General features: G+C 42.3%; 1 long non-coding RNA gene across 1 annotated transcript in view; it reads left to right on the top strand.

Annotated features, from left to right (window-relative positions):
- Nucleotides 1–24,021, top strand: part of LOC130291090 (uncharacterized) — an 81,847-nt gene that overhangs the window by 609 nt on the left and 57,217 nt on the right. The window contains exon 3 of the long non-coding RNA XR_008847795.1: nucleotides 11,497–11,537. This is a non-coding gene — a long non-coding RNA (uncharacterized LOC130291090). The remainder of the gene's footprint in view (nucleotides 1–11,496; nucleotides 11,538–24,021) is intronic.

Genomic DNA, 24,021 nt, shown 5'->3' with positions numbered 1-24,021 from the left:
CTAAACATTATGAGTGAGAGGACACGTATGTGCCTGGTGACCTCTTCATGGGTCATCGCGAGCTTTCATTCCGCTGTGTACACGGTCATAAACGCTTCTCATCCTCACTGTAGGTGGGTTATACCTCACTTCTTCTGCGACTTGCCTGTGATAATGATGTTGTCCTGTTCAGCACCTTCTTACATTGAGCAAATGGTTGTGTTCATCGAATGCGGTGTCATCATCTTCGGACCAGCGTTCATCATCTTGGGGTCCTACATACTGATCATCAGAGCTGTGCTGAAGCTACGGACCTCGAAAGGAAGATGGAGAACCTTTTCTACGTGTTTCTCTCACCTCACCATGGTCATCATCTTCTACAGTACAGTCATATTTATGTATTTTCGCCCCAGCTCCATCTACTCTCCAGTTTATGACCGGGTGGTCAGTATAGCATATTGTCTTTTTATCCCAATGCTTAACCCTTTCATATACAGCCTGAGGAGCAAGCAGGTGAAATCTGCTGTAAAGAGAGCTTTACTACAAGTTTCATTATTCATTCTTGTAAGGATAAAATGTAAAGTGACCAAAAATAAAACTCGCTCTGTTCCGGATGACTGGTTATGCGGGGCAGAGGCTCGTGATGTCATGGCCATGCCCCCTCAATACAAGTCTATGGGAGGGGGCGTGACGGCTGTCACGCCCCCTCCCATAGACTTGTATTGAGGGGGTATGGCTGTGACATCACGAGCAGGGTGCAGGCGTGACGTCACAAGCCTCCAGCACTGCACCCGATGCTCTAACCGAATATCGGGTGCAGCAGGGAGATCACGGGGGTCCGCAGCGGTGGGAGCCCCACGATCAGACATCTTATCCCTTAACCTTTGGATAGGGGATAAGATGTCTATGGGGTGAGTACCCCTTAAAAAAAAAAAAAAGAAGAACATTATACCATAGTGCATACAGGCAACAACATCTGGACGCGTTTCGAGTAGAAACCTACTGTTTATCACGGATAGCCCCGCTAGTGACAACACTTTGTTAAGTTTGGTAACTCCAGGGGTGGAGGGTTAATACGTCATTACAAACGTGTGAATTAAAAAGCAGCTAAGAGTAAAATATAAGAACATACATGCTATAACTGTCAGGATATTATATATATATATATGTATATATATATATATATATATATATATATATATATATAGAACCATACATCACATAATATAAAGCCTAAGCTGCAACTGTACAAAACAAAAATCATGTACAGGAGGAGCCCCCTCTATGAGGTTTGACCAGCTCTTACAACCTCTAATCCAACATGTCCCTGGCGTGAAGCCCCCTCCCATAGACTTGCATAACGGGGGCGGGGCATGATGTCACACGTGGGCGGAGTCATAACGTCACGATACTCTGACCCCGTGGTCGCCACCCGGCTGTTTGTGAGCTGGCACCGCGGCATGCAGCTCAAACAGGTGGCTGGGGAATACAAGATTGCGGGGGTCCCCAGTGGCGGGACCCCCTCGGTGAGACATCTTATCCTCTATCCTTTGGATAGGGGATAAGATGTCTTAGGGCCGGAGTACCCCTTTAAGTCTGCAGTGTCTTCTCAGACAGCACATGTGAAAGAGTTTGTACTCTGTCGCTAGCTATACTCTGCATCGGACTCTGTTTTCTGGTTCTGTGACTTTGGCTCGGATATTGGTTAACCCTTTGCTACTTGACTCAGTAGTACTGTTGTCCTCTTGGCTTTTTGATCTGCCTTGCTGACTATCCTTTCTGTTTGTCTCCTTCTGAGCTTAGAATCCTGTGCATGTTAACCCATTGTGTTTTGACTGTTTCTCCCTGACCTATATTGTGTGTAGTTTGCTGTTTTGACCTGAGAGGTCCCTGCACTTATTCCAGAGTAGGGACCGTCTTCCAGTTGTTAAGGCGACTATGCTATAGGTAGGGACAGGGGTTCTGGGTGAGCGCTAGAGTGCACTGCCCATTTGTGACACTCAACTCACCAGACACTGTGTTATTAGTCAGGTTTCCCCTGGCCCAAACCAAGTATAAAAAGTCTTTAATATGTCATCTCCTACAAGAAGCTTAAACTATTAGGCCAGGTTCACACTACAGAATAACCACCAGGAGAAATTCTGTGCGGGCACGGGACCACTCGGAAATCATTACCATCTAGGGATGCGGCACATTCTGTGCAAGGTATGTGCCAGGAATTTCTCCTTTTCTCAATTATATAGTGTGAATGTAGCCTTATGGTATAAAATAGACAAAATGATTATTTCCATCTGTCTTTATTTGATTCATGTCACTTTTACATTAGTCATCCATGTCTGTCATACATGTGTATGACTAAGGCTCGGTAACGTGAGCCGAAACACGTCACACATCTCCGTGTACCTGTTTGTTCTCCCTGGCTGTCAAGCGCTGGACAATCCTTCTTCCTTCTAGTATAATGTTGTAGTCGCTACTATTGTATATGTTGCGGTCCATTAACTTTTATAATGTAAGTCAATGGGTAACAGGTTCTTCTGTACGGCCATCCAGCAGAATCCATTTATAGCATCTGTTTAATTTATAAAATCCTGTACATACAACATTAACACAAATACAACGCGAATTCAGCCTTAAATATGAGAAAAAAGAGACCATCAAGTTGAAATAATGACCCTACTGTATTGATCCAGAGGAAGGCAACAAACCCTTTTGAGGCTGGTGATCATTTCCTTGTAATAGGAAAAAAAGTTTTCCCAACCCCAAATAGGGCAACCAAAATAAATAAATAAATCCCCAGATCTGCGTGCCCCCCCAAGAGAAATCTAGTAACCATAGCTTCTTCTTGAGCTTCTTGAACTGGATCAACTTTTCCTATAGTAGAGAATTCCCGGCTGTGATGATGACAAAACCCTCTTTGCTCTAGACGTATCGGATGCCTTCTTGTCATGGTTACTGTCCGAGGTATAAAAAGACGTCTCCAAACTAAATAACCCCAAGTGATGTCTTAGTTCTGCAGTCTATCCATTTCCTTAATTCCCTTGGTCTCCCTCCTCTGCACCCTCTTCAGTTCAGCCATGTCCTAACGTAACGGTTGCCAAAATTGGACACAATACTCCATATGTGGTCTGACTAGTGATTTGTATACAGACAAAACTAGAATCAACTAGAACTGACCTCTTCATGAAACCTGATCAGATTACTAAGTCCGGACCCATCACTCATAAACCCATTCTGATGCTTTATTATAAGGATAGCCTCTCTTAGAAGACCATCACACATTTACCCACAAATGTTAAATTTACAGACTTATAATTTCTGGGCACACTTATTTGAGGATGGAGGTCACATGGACCAGGTGTTTGTGTCCCTGCTGCACCTGTTATTGGGTTAAGCAGGTGACAGTTAAGGAAAAGTTACATTATTCCTAGGTATTGTCTTTGTGTACAGTAGAGAAGAATGTATTTAATAGATTGGCCTTTTCCTCATCTTCTCCAGACTATTAAACCCAGATTACTTTTCAATAGACCAACATTGTCACTATAAAAATTTTTATTATGTAGGTGAAGAATATTTTTAGGTCCTCTTAACTTTCTGTGGCAGTCATTTTATCTGTTTCAAAAAGGGATGCGAGTAGAAGGTCTTAGGAAATCCCATGACATTTCCATGGTAAAAAAAAAAAAAAGAAGAAGAATCATTGCTATAAACAGTGCCTGTCAGATTTGCTCTTAAATGCCTTAAATGCCCTAATAGGTAGAAAACATAAAAACTTCTAACTCTTCTGCAAAAGGGCATACAACAACCTAAAACATGCCATGGTCTATAAGCATTGGGAATAGACACAAAGGGCAAAAACCCCAAATGGATCCTTGGGATTTGATGATGCTGACCTTAGGTAGGCCTTAGTTACATAGTTAGTATGGTTGAAAAAAGACATTCGTCCATCAAGTTCAACCAAAGAATTGAAGGGAAGGGGTATGGTTGGATGAAGGGGAAGGGATAGTAACATAGTAGCATAGTTTGTAAGGTCAAAAAAAGGCAAGAGTCCATCGAGTTTACCTTAAACCCTACTGTGTTGGTCCAGAGGAAGGCGAAAACCCCCCCATGAGGCTGATGCCAATTGCCCCATGACAGAGAAAAATTCCTTCCCGATCCCAATATTGATTAATGTTCTATCCCCATAAATCTAATATCCATAACCTGTAATGTTATTACTCTCTACAAAAACATCCAGGCCCTCCTTGAACTTGTTTATTGAATCAGACATCACAACATCATGTGGAAAGAGTTCCATAGTCTCAATGCTCTTACAGTAAAGAATCTCTGTCTGGGATGATGGTGAAACCTTCTTTCCTCTAGACGTAGAGGATGCCCCCTTGTCATGGTTACCGGCCTAGATACAAAAAGATTACTAGAAAGATCTTTTTACTGTCCATTCATTAATAAACATATTGAAAAGAAGTGGACCCAGTACTGCCCCCTGTGGTCCCCACAAGTAACTGTCACCCAACCAGAGTAAGTTCCATTGATCCCCACCCTCTGCTTCCTCTCACTGAGCCAGTTGCTAAACCATTTACATATATCCTCCCCCAGTCCCAGCATCCTCATTTTATGTACTAACCTTTTGTGTGGCTCAGTATCAAATGCTTAGAAAAGTCCAGAAATATAACATCCACAGCTTCACCCCGATCCAATCTATAACTGACCTCCTTATAGATGATCAGATTAGTCTGACAGGACCGATCCCACATAAACCCATGTTGGTGTTGTGTTAGGAGGTTATTTTCATTAAGATATTTTAGAATAGCCTCTCTCAGGAAACCCTCAAAATCATACACACTACAGATGTTAAAGGACAACTGCAGCGTTCTAACACTTATCCCCTATACACAGGATAGGGGATAAGTGTTTGATTGTGGGGGGTCCGACCGCTGGGACTCCCCACGATCTCCGGAATGGGGCCCCCACATTAGTGCTCAAGAATGCTAATGCACATAGCATCAACCTAGAGAGGTGGATGGTACGCCCCCCTCCACGCCCCCTCCCCATACAGTTCTATGGGAGAGGCGGGGAGACACGAACGCTACCTCCCCACCTCTCCCAAAGAACTACATGGAGGAGGCATGTAAGCCGCAACGTCATGCTGCGGCCGGCACGCCTCCTGCACGCCTCCTGCACGGGAGAGCCGTGGCAGAGCCGTGGCCCCGTGCAGTAGATCGTGGGGGGGTTCGGATCCCCCGCGATCAAACACTTATCCCCTATCCTGTGGGTAGGGGATAAGTTGTTTTCGGCCGCAGATGGCCTTCAAACTTACAAGTCTATAGTACCCAGGATCCCTTTTTGACCCTACGGGCAGCCAGGACCCACGGCTAATGCATTAACCCTTTAGTAATAAAATTAATGTGAAATTATCCCGTCAGCTCAGCTCAGCTGATCGGGACTATCAAGAGAAAATCTCAATGTCCCGAACAGCTTACTGGACGACGGCAGGGTCCTCTCCTGCCTCCTCGCCATCCGTTTGGCGATCTGCTGTTTCAAGCCTGCTCAGCAGGCTAGAGCAGCAGAGCGCCGAGAACACTGATCAATACTATGCTACGGCATAGCATTGATCAGTGTAAGCAATCAAACGATTGCATGTTACAGCTAAAAAAAAGTATAAAGAAAAAAAGTTAATTAACCCCTTCCCTATTAAAAGTTTAAATCACCCCCCTTTTACCATTTTTTAAAATAAAATAATGTAATAAAAAATAAAACAATATCATATGTGGTACCGCCACGTGCATAAATGTCAGAACTATTAAATTATAAGGTATAAATTTCAAAATTTGGCATTTTTGGTCACTTCATATACCATAAAAAAAAATTATAAAAAGCGATCAAAAAGTCCCATCAAAACAAAAATGTTACTGATAACAACTTCAGACCACGGCACAAAAATGAGCCCTCATATGTCCCCATATACGGAAAAATAAAAAAGTTATAGGGGTCAGAAGATGACAATTTTAAACATATAAATTTTGGTGCATATAGTTATAATTTTTTTAAAGTAGTAAAATAAAACAAAACCTACGGAAATTAGGTATCATTGTGACCGTATGGACCTACAGAATAAAGATATGGTTTCATTTTCACTGAAAATTGCACTGTGTAGAAATGGAAGCCCCCAAAATTACAAAATGGTGTTTTTATTTTTAATTTCAAAGCACAAATATATATTTTTGGGTTTTGCAGTAGATTTTCTTATTAAATGATTGATGTCATTACAAGTACAAAAAACAAGTGGCACAAAAAACAAGCCCTCAGATGGGTCTGTAGGTGTAAAATTGAAAATGTTATGATTTTTCGAAGGTGACGAGGTAAAAACGAGAATGCAAAAACGAAAATTGGCCTGGTCCTTAAGGGGTTAACTATAAGGAATATGAGTCTGTCTAGCACAGTATTTAATCCTTGCAAAACCCTGAGATGGATGCCCTCTGGGCCTGATGATTTGTGTGCTTTTATGTTACTAAGACGGCACCTCAACTTTTCTTGGTTTAAACAGGTGAGATTTGCCGGAGAATTTACTTTGTTCCCTCTCCTGTTAACTGACATTTGATCATTTGATTTTCCTTTATAAATACAGTAGAGAAGAAGTCATTTAGTAGATTGGCCTTTTCCTCATCCTCCTCCACCATTACCCCCCATATTATTTCTTAAGGGGCCAACATTTCCAGCTTTACATTTCTTATTATTTATGAGGGTGAAGGATATTTTGGAGTTCTTTTTACTTTCTGGCAATTATTCTCTTTTGCTAGTTTTATTTCTATTTTACAGATTTTATTTTTCTCCTTATAATTCTTTAATGTTTTCCCATTAACTTCCTGTATTAGTAATGTAAACACTTTCCTCTTAATGTTTATCACATCCTTAACTGTTTTGGTTAGCCAAATTGGTTTTCTCCTATTTCTAGCCCTTTTATTCCCATAGCGTATATGTCGTTCACAATATCTATTTAGGATGCTCTTAAAAGTAAGCGCTGCGGAATCTGTAGGCGCTATATAAATAAAATAAATAAATAAAAGTGTCCCATTTAGCTTGTGTACTTTTATTACTAAGGGCACGGTCCCAATCTATGTCACTGAGGTCCTTTCTTAGTTGTTGAAAATTGGCCTTCCTGATGTTTAATGTTTTTGTAGCCCCACTAGTAGACATCCTCTTATAAGATAAACTAAAACGTATTATGCAGTGGTCACGTATTATGCAATTGCCAAGATGACCCCCTACTTCTACCATGGATACTTTTTCTGGCCTGTTGGTTAGTATAAGGTCCAGAAGAGCCCACCTCTTATTGGGTCCTGCACTAGTTGGGAAAGGTAATTGTCCTTTACTATTGCCAAAAAACTGTTTCCCTTGCTGGACCTGCAGGTTTCAGCTTCCCAGTCGATGTCAGGATGGTTAAAGTCCCCCATAATAATTACGTCCCCCTTCTTTGCTGCCCCATCTATTTGTCCTATAATTAGGTTTTCAGCTGTTTCTGTTATACTTGGTGAATTATAACAAACCCCTATCAGTAATTTCTTGTTCTTACCCCCACCCCTTATTTCCACCCAGAGACTCCACATGATCATTTTACTCACTAACGTTCTTACGCAGAAAGGGCCCAAGACAGGATTTTACATATAAGCAAACCCCTCCCCCTTTCTTACTTGTACGATTATTCCTGAACAGAATGTAGTCCTGTACATTAACCGCCCAGTCATAGATCCCATCCAGCCACGTCTCACTTATCCCCACTATGTCATAGTCTTCCTCCAACATTAATAGTTCCAGCTCCTCCATCTTATTATTGAGGCTGCTGGCATTAGTATATGTGCACTTCATGTTATCCTTCCTATTATCTTTCCTCTGATCACTTATGGCTGTTCTAACCCCTCCCCCAGCTCCACCCCCAGTGTTATTACTTATCCCCAGATCTCTGTCTACACTATCTTCCCCTTCTATGTTGTAGGTTCCCTCCCCCCAGTCCCTATTTTAAACACTCCTCCACCCTTCTAGCCATCTTCTCCCCAAGCACAGCGCCCCCTCCCCAGATCCCTACGGTAGAGCCGGTATCTGACAGCAAAGTCGGCCCAGTTCTCTATGAACCCAAACCCCTCCTTCCTACACCAGCTTCTGAGCCACTTGTTTGCCTCCCTGATCTCCCGCTGCCTCTCTGGTGTGGCTCGTGGTACTGGTAGTATTTCAGAAAATATTACCTTGGAGGTCCTTGCCTTAAGCTTGCGGCCTAAGTCCCTGAAATCATTTTTAAGGACACTCCACCTACCTCTTACTTTGTCATTGGTGCCAATATGTACCATGACCACTGGGTCCTCTCCAGCCCCACCCAGCAACCTGTCTACCCGATCCGCGATGTGCCGAACATGAGCGCCAAGAAGACAACATACTGTTCGGCGATCCCGGTCTTTGTGACAGATCGCCATGTCTGTCCCCCTTATAATTGAGTCCCCCACTACCAGTACCTGTCTGGCCTGCCCTGTACTCCTCCTTACCTCCTTACTGGAGCAGACACCCCCCTGGTGGTCAGAGGCAGTATCTTTCTGCAGTACCGCTAGCTCTGAAATGACATCCCCCCTCATCTGCTAAACGGGCAAATTTACTGGGGTGTCCAGTTCAGGACTAGCCTCCCTGACACTCTTCCCTCTACCCCGTTTTCTAACTGTAACCCAGCTAACTGCCTGACTGTCCTGCCCCTCCGTCCCACTATCCTCCCCCACCTCTACCTCAGAGAGTACGTGCTCAGTGAGCAGGAGACTCCTCTCCAAGTTGTCAATGCGTCTGTGTTGCCAGTTGCTCCTCTAGATCCAGGATCTGGGCTTCTAAATGAACGACTCGCACAACAATATGCACCCTCAAACTGCTGTACAAGGATTGTATACATTGCTCAAGATGTACACCGGACTGCATTTTCCAACATGGAGGCCATACTAGATTTGGGGATTTCACAGATTAACAGCCAGTGATCGATGATTCTGCCGCTTGACTGCTCATGTCTGGATCTCAGGCATGGAGCAGTCATTCGGCGATCGGACAGCGAGGAGGCAGGTAGGGACCCTCCTGCTGTCCTGTAAACTGTTCGGGATGCCGAGATTTCGCTGCAGCTATCCCGAACAGCCCACTGAGCTAACCGGCACACTTTCACTTTAGATGTGGCGTTCTACTTTGAGCGCCGCGTCTAAAGGGTTAATAGCGTGTGGCACTGCGATCAATGCCGCGCGCTATTAGCCACGGGTCCCGGCCGTTGTTAGAGGCCGGGCCCGACCCGCTATGACGCGGGGCCACGGCGTGGCCCCGCATTATAGATTGGGAGAGGACACATGACGTTCCAGTACATCATGTGTCCTTAAGGGGTTAACAATTTCTTGATTTGTTCTATCTCACCCAGCTTTCCCTGGATGAGATATGCTCATCCTGAAGCCTGGAATTTATATACCACAGGGACCTTGGTGAAACATTTCGATCCTCCAGCACCTTTCCTGTCACTGTCTTACACCTTATACAGTCAGATGGGTTCAGTTGACTCTCTTATAAGGTATATAGACATCTTTACATTGGTTCCTGCACCAGTTCAGCTTTCATCCTTATGTTCCTATCTCAGACCTATATGTTCATAGACCAGTGTTTCCCAACCAGGGGTGCCTCCAGCTGTTGCAAAACTGCAACTCCCAGCATGTTGGACTATATAGTAGTATATAGTATAATTCAGTGTTTCCCAACCAGGGGTGCCTCCAGCTGTTGCAAAACTACAACTCCCAGCATGTTGGACTATATAGTGTTATATAGTATAGGTCAATGTTTTTCTACAAGGGGTGCCTCCAGCTGTTGCAAAACTACAACTCCCAGCTTGTTGGACTATATAGTAATATATAGAATAGGTCAGTGTTTTCCAACCAGGGTGCCTCCAGCTGCTGCAAAACTACAACTCCCAGCATGTTGGACTATATAGTAGTATATAGTATAGGTCAATGTTTTCCAACCAGGGGTGCCTCCAGCTGTTGCAAAACTACAACTCCCAGCATGTTGGACTACATAGTAGTATACAGTATAGGTCAGTGTCTCCCAACCAGGGGTGCCTCCAGCTGTTGCAAAACTAGAACTCCCAGTATGTTGGACTATGTAGTCATATATAGTATAGGTCAATATTTCCCAACCAGGGGTGCCTCCAGCTGTTGCAAAACTACAACTCCCAGTATGTTGGACTATGTAGTCGTATATAGTATAGGTCAATGTTTCCTAACCAGGTGTGGCTCCAGCTGTTGCAAAACTACAACTCCCAGCGTGCACGGACAGCCAACGGCTGTCCGGGCATGCTAGGAGTTGTAGTTTTGCAACAGCTGGAGGCACCCTGGTTGGGAAACACTGTGATAGACACTTAGGTCATTGTCATAGATCACTTAGAGTTTTAGCCCCCATATTACTCCATTGTTTTCCACTCCACATTATTCCTTGAAGTGAGTGGAATCCATAAGGAATTCTTCGTTGTACATAATGAATCTGTGCGTCTGGTTCATTAATTCGCTTGGTGTTTAGGGAGACGCGGCCCCCGGGAGGAACAACAAGTCCCATATATAACCGGAGCTTTGAGGCCGACAACTTACAATAAGACACAATCTTTCTATTCCGCTCTCTCTGTACTGTTTATCCTTTCATCTTGCCAAATGTAGTATTATATTATTATTATTAATTATTATTATATTGTTTTACTATTATTATTATTATATTATTATTATTTATTATATTTTTATTTGATTATTATATTGTTATATTATTATTATTATATTGTTTTATTATTATTATTAATATTATTTATTACATTATTATTTGATTATTATATTGTTATATTATTATTATATTGTTTTATTATTATTATATTATTATTTATTATATTATTATTTGATTATTATATTGTTATATTATTATATTGTTTTATTATTATTATTAATATTATTATTTATTACATTATTATTTGATTATTATATTGTTATATTATTATTATATTGTTTTATTATTATTATATTATTATTTATTATATTATTATTTGATTATTATATTGTTATATTATTATTATATTGTTTTATTATTATATTGTTTTATTATTATTATATTATTATTTATTATATTATTATTTGATTATTATATTGTTATATTATTATTATATTGTTTTATTATTATAATATTATTATATTATTATTTGATTATTATATTGTTATATTATTATTATATTGTTTTATTATTATAATATTATTATATTATTATTTGATTATTATATTGTTATATTATTATATTATTATTATTATATTGTTTTATTATTATTATTATTATTAATATTATTATTATATTACTTAGAGTCTCCCTCCACCTACACGAGCATGACCGCGCCTTCCCCACATTTTCCATTTAACAAGATCTGCATCTACATTCTTGAAAGTCTTATTTTTCTTTTTTCTTAAATTTTTTTTAAATAATTTATTTTTTATTTTTTAGAAAATTCATTAAAGACAAAAGGCAAAAAAAGACAAGACAAGGTAGGAAAGTAGCCTGAATAGTAGCTTAAAGGGGTATTCCAGGATTTTTTTTTTATTTGACTATGCTACAGGGGCTGTAAAGTTAGTGTAGTCCATAATATAGTGTCTGTACCTGTGTGTGACGGTTTTCTCACAATTCTTCTGTGATTTTTGCCCCAATATTTTTTTTTTTAACAGCATATAAGATGATTCAGGTCTCGGGATTTCCCAGGTTGGAGTGCGGCCCGAGACATTACATCACTCGGTGTGCAAAGGGAGACTATTCTGCTTCAATGGATGGGGCAACCGCTGGGTGGGAGAGAGATCATTTTGCAACAGCTGGAGGAACCCTGGTTAAAAAAAACACTGATCTATTAAGGGTTCTCCTGCACACTAGTTTCTTATGTCCTCCCATTCATAAGACGTATATGAAAAGCCAAAGGGGGGGATCAGAGGAACTTTGGGATGGGTTGTCACAGGACTGGACCATGTTCGACTCTAAAGCTGCACATTACAGAACCGATACCAAAATAGTTCTACCCAGGGCTCAAGTCCTGCAGGAACACGGGGGAACTGAGTTCCTGCACTTGTTCCATGGCAGGAACTCCATTCCCATAAGCAGGAGTCCTGCAGGACCAGCCCTTATGTGGAAGAGTTCCCACATTTTTTTATTTTTTTTTAAAGGGGTACTCTGTTCAGCAGCTAATAAGTATTGGAAGGATTAAGATTTTTTAATAGAAGTAATTTACAAATCTGTTTAACTTTCTGGCACCAGTTGATAAAAAAAAAAAAAAAAGTTTTCCACCGGAGTACCCCTTTAAGGACTTGACCCCTGGTTCTACCCCATTGAATCATGGACCCCACCAAAGGTCTCCTCCCAGCATGCCCGGACAGCCAACATCTGTCCACAGTGTGAACCTAGTGTTCAGCTTCCCTGCGGCACCACCATAGATGAAATGCCTATAAAATCAATAGGTTGTCTGTGTAATGCAGGACAGGATGGGCCCTCGAGAGGAAGAGAGACACCCTTTGTAATCTCTCTACTCTAGGTGAGACATTAGGATCCTGAACAGAAGACCCAAATCCCCCACTGCATTCATCCAAACAGGGTCCAGTTCCCACACCCTCTCACCCTCTCACCAGCTGTACAGATGGCCCACCTCAGAGATTGGCTTGGTGAAAACAGGAAGCGCTGCTCAGCGGGGACTGGGCCCCATTGGGATGAACATAGTGGGGGATCAGGGCAAGTGAGTATATCTTTTTTTCTTTCTATCTTTTTCACAGGTTTTTTTCTTGCCATTTTAATGGTTAGATAAATTTTAAACAAAATTACATTTCAGACCTAAAATCGAGTGGAATGTCTTTTGATCAAAAAAGTCCAATTTGTGGTCATTATTAACAGTTTTAAAAGAAAAAAAAATTATGTTTTTCAAGCAAAATCGGCTGTAAAAAAAAAAAAAAAAAAATCTGTGTGTGAACCAGAAGCTACAGGTTACACCCCTGATAAAAGTGAATTCTAAGATTCTCTCTCTCTGCCCAATTTCATAGAAAGCTCTGAGAAGCAAGATCTTACTGTATAGGGCAGTCTAGAGTATGCTGGGGATGGTATTATGTAATATATTAGATAGGTAAACCATTATCCTGCCAATGTCCTTAAAACAAGTCCCAATGAGGCTCAGTAGTGTGTGTGGCCTCCACGTGCCTGTATGACCTCCCTACAACGCCTGGGCATGATCCTGATGAGGTGGAGGATGGTCTCCTGAGGGATGTCCACCCAGACCTAGACTAAAGCATCCGCCAACTCCTGGGCAGTCTGTGGTGGATGGAGCGAGACGTCCCAGATGTGCTCAATCGGATTCAGGTTTGGGGAACGGGCGGCCAGTCCAATGTCTTCCTCTTGTAGGAACTGCTGACACACTCCAGCCACATGAGGTCTAGCATTGTCTTGCATTAGGAGGGACCCAGGGCCAACCACACCAGCATATGGTCTCACAAGGGGTCTGAGGATCTCATCTCGGTACCTACTGGCAGTCAGGCTTCCTCTGGCAAGCACATGGAGGGCTGTGCGGCCCACCAAAGAAATGCCACCCCACACCATTACTGACCCACTGCCAAACTGGTCATGCTGGAGGATGTTGTAGGCACCAGAACGTTCTCCACTGCGTCTCCAGACTCACCGCAGGAGAAATACTAGCACAGGCTTCAAGTATCCGTATACACTGCTATATACTACTATATACATCGCAGGAGAAATGCTAGCACAGGCTTCCAGTATCCATATACACTGCTTTATACAACTATATACAGCACAGAAGAAATGCTAGCACAGGCTTCCAGTATCCATATACACTGCTATATACTACTATATACACCGCAGGAGAAATGCTACCACAGGCTTCCAGTATCGGTATACACTGCTATATACTACTATATACACCGCAGGAGAAATGCTAGCACAGGCTTCCAGTATCCGTATACACTGCTATATACCACTATATACACCGCAGGAGAAATGCTAGCACAGGCTTCAGTATCCGTATACACTGCTATATACTACTATATACACCACAGGAGAAATGCTAGCACAGGCTTCAGTATCCGTATACACTGCTATATACTACTATATACACCGCAGGAGAAATGCTAGCACAGGCTTCCAGTATCCGTATACACTGCTATATACCACTATATACACCACAGGAGAAATGCTAGCACAGGCTTCCAGTATCCGTATACACTGCTATATACTACCATATACACCGCAGGAGAAATGCTAGCACAGGCTTCAAGTATCCGTATACACTGCTATATACTACTATATACACCGCAGGAGAAATGCTAGCACAGGCTTCCAGTATCCGTATACACTGCTATATACTACTATATACACCTCAGGAGAAATGTTAGCACAGGCTTCCAGTATCCGTATACACTGCTATATACTACTATATACACCTCAGGAGAAATGTTAGCACAGGCTTCCAGTATCCATATACACTGCTATATACTACTATATACACCGCAGAAGAAATGCTAGCACAGGCTTCCAGTATCGGTATACACTGCTATATACTACTATATACACCGCAGGAGAAATGCTAGCACAGGCTTCCAGTATCGGTATACACTGCTATATACTACTATATACATCGCAGGAGAAATGCTAGCACAGGCTTCAGTATCCGTATACACTGCTATATACTACTATATACACCACAGGAGAAATGATAGCACAGGCTTCAGTATCCGTATACACTGCTATATACTACTATATACACCGCAGGAGAAATGCTAGCACAGGCTTCCAGTATCCGTAGTTTCAGGTGCTGCACATCTCGTATCTTCACAGCATAGACAATTGCCTTCAGATGACCCCAAAGATAAAAGTCTAAGGGGGTCAGATCGGGAGACCTTGGGGGCCATTCAACTGGCCCACGACAACCAATCCACTTTCCAGGAAACTGTTCATCTAGGAATGCTCGGACCTGACACCCTGAAACTACAGATACTGGAAGCCTGTGCTAGCATTTCTCCTGCGGTGTATATAGTAGTATATAGCAGTGTATACGGATACTGGAAGCCTGTGCTAGCATTTCTCCTGCGGTGTATACAGTAGTATATAGCAGTGTATATGGATACTGGAAGCCTGTGCTAGCATTTCTCCTGCGGTGTATATAGTAGTATATAGCAGTGTATACAGATACTGGAAGCCTGTGCTAGCATTTCTCCTGCGGTGTATATAGTAGTATATAGCAGTGCATACGGATACTGAAGCCTGTGCTAGCATTTCTCCTGCGGTGTATATAGTAGTATATAGCAGTGTATACGGATACTGGAAGCCTGTGCTAGCATTTCTCCTGCGGTGTATATAGTAGTATATAGCAGTGTATACGGATACTAGAAGCCTGTGCTAGCATTTCTCCTGCGGTGTATATAGTAGTATATAGCAGTGTATACGGATACTGGAAGCCTGTGCTAGCATTTCTCCTGCGGTGTATATAGTAGTATATAGCAGTGTATACGGATACTGGAAGCCTGTGCTAGCATTTCTCCTGCGGTGTATACAGTAGTATATAGCAGTGTATACGGATACTGGAAGCCTGTGCTAGCATTTCTCCTGCGGTGTATACAGTAGTATATAGCAGTGTATACGGATACTGGAAGCCTGTGCTAGCATTTCTCCTGCGGTGTATATAGTAGTATATAGCAGTGTATACGGATACTGGAAGCCTGTGTTAGCATTTCTCCTGCGGTGTATATAGTAGTATATAGCAGTATATAGAGAAGAGGGTTGCATTGACAATCCAACACAATGGGCAGCACATTGAACACATTTTATAAGTAGAGATGTCGCGAATTGTTCGCCGGCGAACTTAGCATGTTCGTGTTCGCATCGCCGGGCGAACATATGTGAAGTTCGATTTGCCTCCTATACTTTAACATTGCGGTAAACTTTGACCCTGTGCGTCAGAGTCAGCAGACACATTACAGCCAATCAGCAGCAGTCCCTCCCTTCCAGACCCTCCTACCTCTTGCACGGACGCCATTTTACCCTCATTCAGCATGCTGCAGGCTTAGAAAGTGGAGGGTCAGAGAAGCTGCTCCTGCTGTATAGGGAAAGCGATGGCTAGGTTGCTGCTAGGTTGTGTATTCAGGGTCCAGTTTACTCCTAAAGCACTAGTCTAACATCTGCTTTGAGGACAGCACCCAAAAAAGCCCTTTTTAGGGCTCAAATATCAGTCCGTGTGTCTTGCAACAGCTGGAGGCACCGTGGTTGGGAGGGAACCGCTGGTTAAAAGGGGTACTCCAGTATAAAAATTAAGTTCCTTCAAGCAACTAACTACAGTATTAAAAGGGCTATAAGTTCAGTCCGTGTGTCTTGCAACAGCTGGAGGCACCCTGGTTGAGGACCTCTGCTTAAAAGGGGAACTCCGCTGGCAACCTTTTTTGCTCATTGTCACACTAGTGCAAATCACATTTGGTGTGACAGTTGTTCAAATAAAATTAAAAAAAATACCTTTTTGGGCTGTGAAATAAAACCAGTGCTGCCTAAAGGGAGGCTCTAACTATGTGCTGCCTAATATGGGGGAATCTATGTGCTGCCTAAAGGGGGGCTCTATGTGCTGCCTAAAGGGGGGCTCTAACTATGTGCTGCCTAACATGGGGGAATCTATGTGCTGCCTAAAATGGGGGATCTAACTATGTGCTGCCTAAAGGGGGGATCTAACTATGTGATGCCTAAAGGGGGGCTCTATGTGCTGCCTAAAGGGAGGCTCTAACTATGTGCTGCCTAATATGGGGGAATCTATGTGCTGCCTAAAGGGGGGATCTAACTATGTGATGCCTAAAGGGGGGCTCTATGTGCTGCCTAAAGGGGACTAAAGCACGTTATTCCAAAGAATTTAGGAATAATAGGTGATTTATGCCCTTTACGGATTAAAACCAGACTCTGCATCAATTATGTAATTTTCCATGGGAGTTTGCCATGGATCCCCCTCCGGCACGCCACAGTCCAGGTATTAGTCCCTTGAAACAACTTTTAAATCACTATTGTGGCCAGAAAGAGTCCCTGTGGATTTTAAAATTCGCCTGCCCATTGAAGTCAATGGCGGTTCGCGAACATTTGCTGAAGTTTGCCGAAACGAACCGAAAATTTTATGTTCGCGACATCACTATTTATAAGTGATCAGAAACTTGCAAATAACTCATGAAAGAATAAAGTTATGTTAAAACCAAGCACATCATTGTTTTTCTTGTGAAATTCCCAATAAGTTTGATGTGTCACATGACCCTCTTCCTATTGAAAAAACTAAAGTTGGATTCAAAATGTCCGACTTCAAAATGGCCGCCATGGTCACCACCCATCTTGAAAAGTTTCCCCCCTCACATATACTAATGTGCCACAAACAGGAAGTTAATATCACCAACCATTCCCATTTTATTAAGGTGCATCCATATAAATGGCCCACCCTGAATATAAAGATCTGTGCTGCTGCTGTGTTGGGTTCCCAGGGTTTCTGTAGACTAGAAGTTTAGTAAAAAGAAAAAACTCTCCACTGCGTGAGAAGGACGAGTTCCAGTGGGATTTGGCTTCCAGATGTTAACAGGAATTGTCTATTTATTGACAGCAAGCAGAGATCTTTAAAAGGAGAACTCAAGCCAAAACTGACATCCCCTATCCACCGGATAGGGGATAAATAGTTGACCACAGGGGGGGTCCGTCCGCAAGGAACCCCCCCATCCTAAGAATGGGACCCGGCTGTAGGTGAAGGAGCACTTGTTGTCTACCGAGAGCGCTGAAGATGCCCGAGTGCTGTCTCTTTGGCGCTCCCATAGAAATTAATGGGGTGTGTACCGCCTGCAGAACTAGGAATGGGGATCCCAGCAATCGGGCCCCCACAATCAGGTACTTATCCCATAGCCCCTGGATAATTAATTAATAATTTAGTTTTTGCTGGAGTTCTCCTTTAATATGGTTACAGAAGGATATCAGTGAGTGTCTCACAATAACTGTATAATAAAATGATTATGTCCTCCTTCTTATAGACAGGTCCTGATATCCATATTCTCGCCGGTCCCTTCTGTGATGTCCATTCACAATTCCTCCAAAGTGCGGTTTGTCCTCCTGGGATTCTCCGATGTCCCTGAGATTCGCTTCTCTCTTCTCTTCATCATCTTCATCATGTACCTGGTTACAATTCTGGGGAACTTGTTGATCATCTATTGTATCGTGTATGACAGAGCCCTCCATTCCCCCATGTTCTTCTTCCTCAGTATCCTCTCTATTGTGGACATGTGCTTCGTGTCAAGCACCATCCCGACTCTCCTGTCCACCCTACTGTCGGATACAAGGTCTTTAGGTTTTCCTTCTTGTATCACCCAAATGTTTTTCTTCATCTTCTTCGGAAACCTGGAAAACAACATCCTGGCGGTCATGGCCTATGACCGATATGTGGCCATCTGCAGCCCGCTGAGGTACAAGAACAGGATGAGGAGTAGTTGGTGCATTATACTTGTGGTCCTGTCCTGGTTGGCTGCCGCTGCCCACTCTCTTCTCCATACTCTCATGGTGACCACTCTTCAATATTCGGGAATAAAGCAAGTCAAACATTTCTTCTGTGAAATCGCCCAAGTCTTATCAGTCTCGGATTCAGACACGACCTCCAACTTCTCCCTCATCCTCACAGAAGGGGCCGCGTCTGTCGGGGTCCCTTTTCTCACTATCATCCTGTCTTACACATTTATTCTGGTCGCTCTCTTTCGTCTTCGTTCCAAGGAAAAAATGCAGAGGACCTTCTCCACCTGCTCCTCTCACCTGACCACCGTCTGTCTGTTCTATGGGACAATCACCTCGGTCTATTTCCGTCCTTCAGCCGGCTCTGTAGGTCTAAGAGAAAGAGTAGCCACTATAGGGTACACCCTACTCACCCCGATGCTGAACCCCATTATATACGGTCTGAGAAATCACGCTATGAAGAAAGTCATGAGGAAGATTCTCCAGTAGATCAGACCATTGTTAGTCTGTGACACGTCCATGTAGTGTCCCCAGTTCCTTCCTAGTCAATTGACGATAACACTCACTGTATATTAACATATAAATAAACCTTTTATATGACATCTAATACTACAGATCAATAGATTGTGTGTGGTGTGTAGCAGTATTATAGTAGTTATATTCTTGTCTATAGGAGCAGTATTATAGTAGTTATATTCTTGTATATAGGAGCAGTATTATAGTAGTTATATTCTTGTATATAGGAGCAGTATTATAGTAGTTATATAACTCAGCAAGAGTAAATAGTCGGCACCTCTACCCCGAATAGCGCTCCTCCCTTAGTGCTTCAGCAGCAAGATGTATGTACCCTGGTTCCTGAATCTGTCCGCTACACTGTGTGGTTCCAAGTCCCTTAAAGATGCAGCATTCACAAAAGTATGCACAAAGGAGAAAGAGAGGGACGTCACTCACCAGGATTCGGTGCAATTTTCTTTATTTCTTATCAACGGTGCAGAGACATGGAGCACGGACGCCAGAAGGTAGGACTAGCTCATCAGTGGGAAGCTGGGTGACAGCTGTTGCGCGTGCGTATCACGCTTCTTCAGACCCTACCTGTTCCGTGATGCGTCACCCTTAAGAGCACACCTCCCTGGGTGACGCACCCGGAACAGGTGCGTGCTAACTGTTACATTAAAAACAATAGATAACAACTCGTAATGCAAAAGGATTTGTTACAAGTGAAAAAGATTTCTATCAAAAATAGTATGAATGTAGAAAAGTACAAAAATTACAAAAATTACAAAAATTATTCTCTTTATAAAAATGTATCCATAAAAAGAGAAAAGAAGAAAAGGGAAGGAGGAAAAAGGAAAGAGGAAAAAAGTTATAAATTAACCTGAAACATAGGAATATAAATTACAGAAAGACACTGTAGTCCACTCTTTCATTGAGTCCCAGGTTGCCGGCAGCATTAAGTTTTATGATCCATTTGGCTTCTGTTTGTAACAGAAGTTTTCTTTTATCTGAATTTTCTTTGCTGCGGATAACTTCGAGTCCCTGAAAGAGTAAGTTATCACAGATGCCTTTATGCTCACTGTTCATGTGTTCGATAAAACGGGGTGCACCTTTTTTAGTTTTAACTGAATAGACATGTTCCCTGAATCTAGTATTCAGGGTGCGTTTTGTGCTGCCAATATAAAACCTTCCACATGAACAGGTCATCGCATACACAACCCACTGGGTTCTACAGGTGATCAGGGTGTTGACATGTATGATTTCTCCACCAATTTGGGTGCTTTTTCCTATTTTCATATTGGGGCACCAAATACATGTACCACACTTGTGGTTCCCTGTGGGGCCAGATTTTGTGAGCCAGTCAGAGGTTTTTGGATTCGAACAGAAGTTACTACTAGTGACTACATCCCTCAGGTTTTTACAACGCTTGAATGTGATTAGAGGTCTATCATGTACCAGTTTTCCAAGGTCGGTGTCACTTTTTATCAAGGACCAACTATTATGTACCGCTCTTCTTATAACTTTTTCAAGGGGGCTAAATTTGAAGGAAAAGGAGAACCTAGGTGCTAGATTGTCAGAGGATTTTACTTTAATATCTTTTTTAGCTTTTTTGTTTTTGTTAATTGAGAGTAAATTATTTCTATCCTGTGCTAGGGCTTTTTTTAATGCTGTATTAATGATAAATACAGGGTAGCCACGAGCCAATAACCTCTGCTTCAGCTCTTCGGCTTGAGAAATAAATTTTTCATCGGTATCATTAATGCGTCTCAAACGCAAAAATTGTCCATAGGGTAAAGCGGTTTTTGTGTGTTGAGGATGGTAGCTCGAGAACTGAAGCAGAGAATTAGAGGCTGTGGGCTTCCTATAACCTGATGTACGAAGTTCCCCTCCCTCAGTTTCGATAAGAACATCTAAGAATTCCATTTTTTTCGAATCAACTTTGTAAGTGAATCTAAGATTCATATCATTTTTTTCATTGAGGTATTCTACAAATTCCCTGAAGTTCGCCGCGGTGCCATCCCAGGCGATGAACACGTCATCGACAAATCTGAGATAGCACCGGACGAACTTCAGGAAAGGATTGGAGGTGGTGAACACATGTTTTTCCTCAAATGAGGCGACGTACAGATTTGCAAATGTACAGGCCACGGGGGTGCCCATGGCCACACCCCCGATCTGTCTGTACCACACTTCGTCGAACAGAAATGCATTGTTTTTTAATATAAATGCCAAGGACTCACAAATAAATTGGGTCACTTTATCAGACTTTCCGGAGTGCGACAAGATCTCCCTAATGCATTCCACCCCTTTATCTTGTGGAATGCTAGTATAGAGATTCTCTATATCTATAGAGGCTAGTAGCATATTATCTGACCATACTAAATCCTGTAAAAACAAAAGAAATTGGTTGGTGTCCTTTACCAGCGATGGCACTTCCTGCAGAAGGGGTCGCAGTAACCACTCCAGATATTTGGACAATGGTTCTGTGACTGAGCCCCTTCCTGAGACTATTGGTCTCCCGGGGGGGGGGGGGCTTCCAAGGTCTTATGTACCTTCGGCAGGAAGTACCATCGCGGGCTAGAAGGAAACAAAGGAATCAATTTTTCAGCACGTTTTTTAGAAATAATATTGTTTTCAACTGCTTTTCTAAGTAGGCCCTGTAGATTCTCTCTAATTTTAGGGACAGGATTCGTATGCAATTTGGTGTAGGTGAGAGAATTGCCTAGCTGCCTCAGAGCTTCGTTTTTGTAATATTCTGTGGTCATAACGACCACATTACCGCCTTTATCGGCTTTTTTTATGACAATATCATTTCTTTTCTTGAGACAGTCTAGTGCTCTTCTCTCACCTAAACTCAAATTGCTGGGGTCTTTTTTATAGATAAGGGACTTAACTTCACGAAGTACATTATTATGAAAGAGATCGATATTACTCCCTGGTGTCACCTGAGGACAAAAGGAGGATTTAACACCACCCTTAAAGTCCTCAAATGACAGTTCCCTAGTGACTATGGGGTCCTCGGCTGTGTCCTGCAAATCAATTAAATGGTCGAGACATTCGAGCTCGCTAGTTGTAGCATCTTTGAGGACGCTAAACCCAAGAGGGCCAACTACTGCTGGGATCTCCCCTTCCAGTGGACTAATAGCTGTATTTTTATTAGCAAATATTTTTTTCAGATTTAATTTTCTGATGGACTTAAATAGATCTACTTCAAAGTCCACTATGTTGAAGTCCTCCGTAATACAGTAGTTGAGACCTCTGCTTAACAGAGATATAGTGTCCTGGTCGAGTGACCTGTCCGTAAGATTGATAACTGAACAGACATCTTCTACTTGTTCCAGGACACTTTTTTGTTCCTCTGGGTGTTCCTTTTGGGACGACCTAGGTCCTCTTCTCCTTTTCCTTCTAGGTCCCCTTCGTGCTTTCCGCCTAAAGGGCCACTTGTTTTTTTGATGTTAGAGTCCATTTTTTTGGTGTTTGATGCGGTTTCTTGATCTTTTTGTTCTTGATTTTCTTTTGAGGTTCTTTGTTTTTCACTATCGTCCTTTCTAGACTTTCTATTTGGATCTTCGTTCCCACTTGAATCGGACTCGGTGGTCCAATAATCGGTTGTTCTGCGTCTCGCTTGTCCGCCTCTGGGTCGTCTCGGGCGTTGTTTTTTTGGACCTCCTACGGGAAACACTTTTTCAGATTCATAGTCTAGACGATCTCTAATAAATTTATCCTTTTTTTGATCCTTGATAATGGATTGTAATGCCACTATTTTTCTTTCCATTTTTTTAGAAAAAGTATGAAATTTTTCTTCGTCCAAGCGGGTTCTGAGTTCTGTTTTTGTCTTTAGTAATTCTTCTGTTACTTTTGTATATTCTTGTTCATTCCTATCTATGACGGCTCTTAACATATGCATGCAATATTCCTGATGGATGTTTTTCCAGGTGTGGACAAATTCAGGGTCATCACTGAATTGAGAGGGTTCTTTATATGCTCTTAAACCTCTCGGGACCCTTTCGCAGTCCACGTATGACCGTAATGAGTTAACTGTCCAAAATAACCGTGTTTCCTTTTCCGCCAAGGCAAGTACTTTGAATTCAAGGTTCTTAAGGCTTAGGACTTGTAACGTGTCCTTCACATTACACTGATGAAAAAAGTCCCTAGCATCCTTCCGTCCGGCTCCTACTGCACCGTCCGGCACCTCTGGTATACTGTCAGACGAATCTTCGGATTCCATGGTATGCGTATGAGGCTTGCGAGCTGGGAGTTAGGGGTGTGCTCAGACTAATAGAAATAAGCAATATCGCAAATAACTCAGCAAGAGTAAATAGTCGGCACCTCTACCCCGAATAGCGCTCCTCCCTTAGTGCTTCAGCAGCAAGATGTATGTACCCTGGTTCCTGAATCTGTCCGCTACAGTTCCATAAAGTGCTGGCAGGCACTGTACACTGTGTGGTTCCAAGTCCCTTAAAGATGCAGCATTCACAAAAGTATGCACAAAGGAGAAAGAGAGGGACGTCACTCACCAGGATTCGGTGCAATTTTCTTTATTTCTTATCAACGGTGCAGAGACATGGAGCACGGACGCCAGAAGGTAGGACTAGCTCATCAGTGGGAAGCTGGGTGACAGCTGTTGCGCGTGCGTATCACGCTTCTTCAGACCCTACCTGTTCCGTGATGCGTCACCCTTAAGAGCACACCTCCCTGGGTGACGCAACCGGAACAGGTGCGAGCTAACTATTACATTAAAAACAATAGATAACAACTCGTAATGCAAAAGGATTTGTTACAAGTGAAAAAGATTTCTATCAAAAATAGTATGAATGTAGAAAAGTACAAAAATTACAAAAATTATTCTCTTTATAAAAATGTATCTATAAAAAGAGAAAAGAAGAAAAGGGAAGGAGGAAAAAGGAAAAAGGAAAAAAGTTATAAATTAACCTGAAACATAGGAATATAAATTACAGAAAGACACTGTAGTCCACTCTTTCATTGAGTCCTAGG

Source organism: Hyla sarda, chromosome 9, assembly GCF_029499605.1.
Source record: "Hyla sarda isolate aHylSar1 chromosome 9, aHylSar1.hap1, whole genome shotgun sequence".
NCBI lineage: Eukaryota > Metazoa > Chordata > Amphibia > Anura > Hylidae > Hyla > Hyla sarda.
Note: the sequence above shows the minus strand (reverse complement) of the source record. Positions and strands in the feature narration are given on the sequence as shown.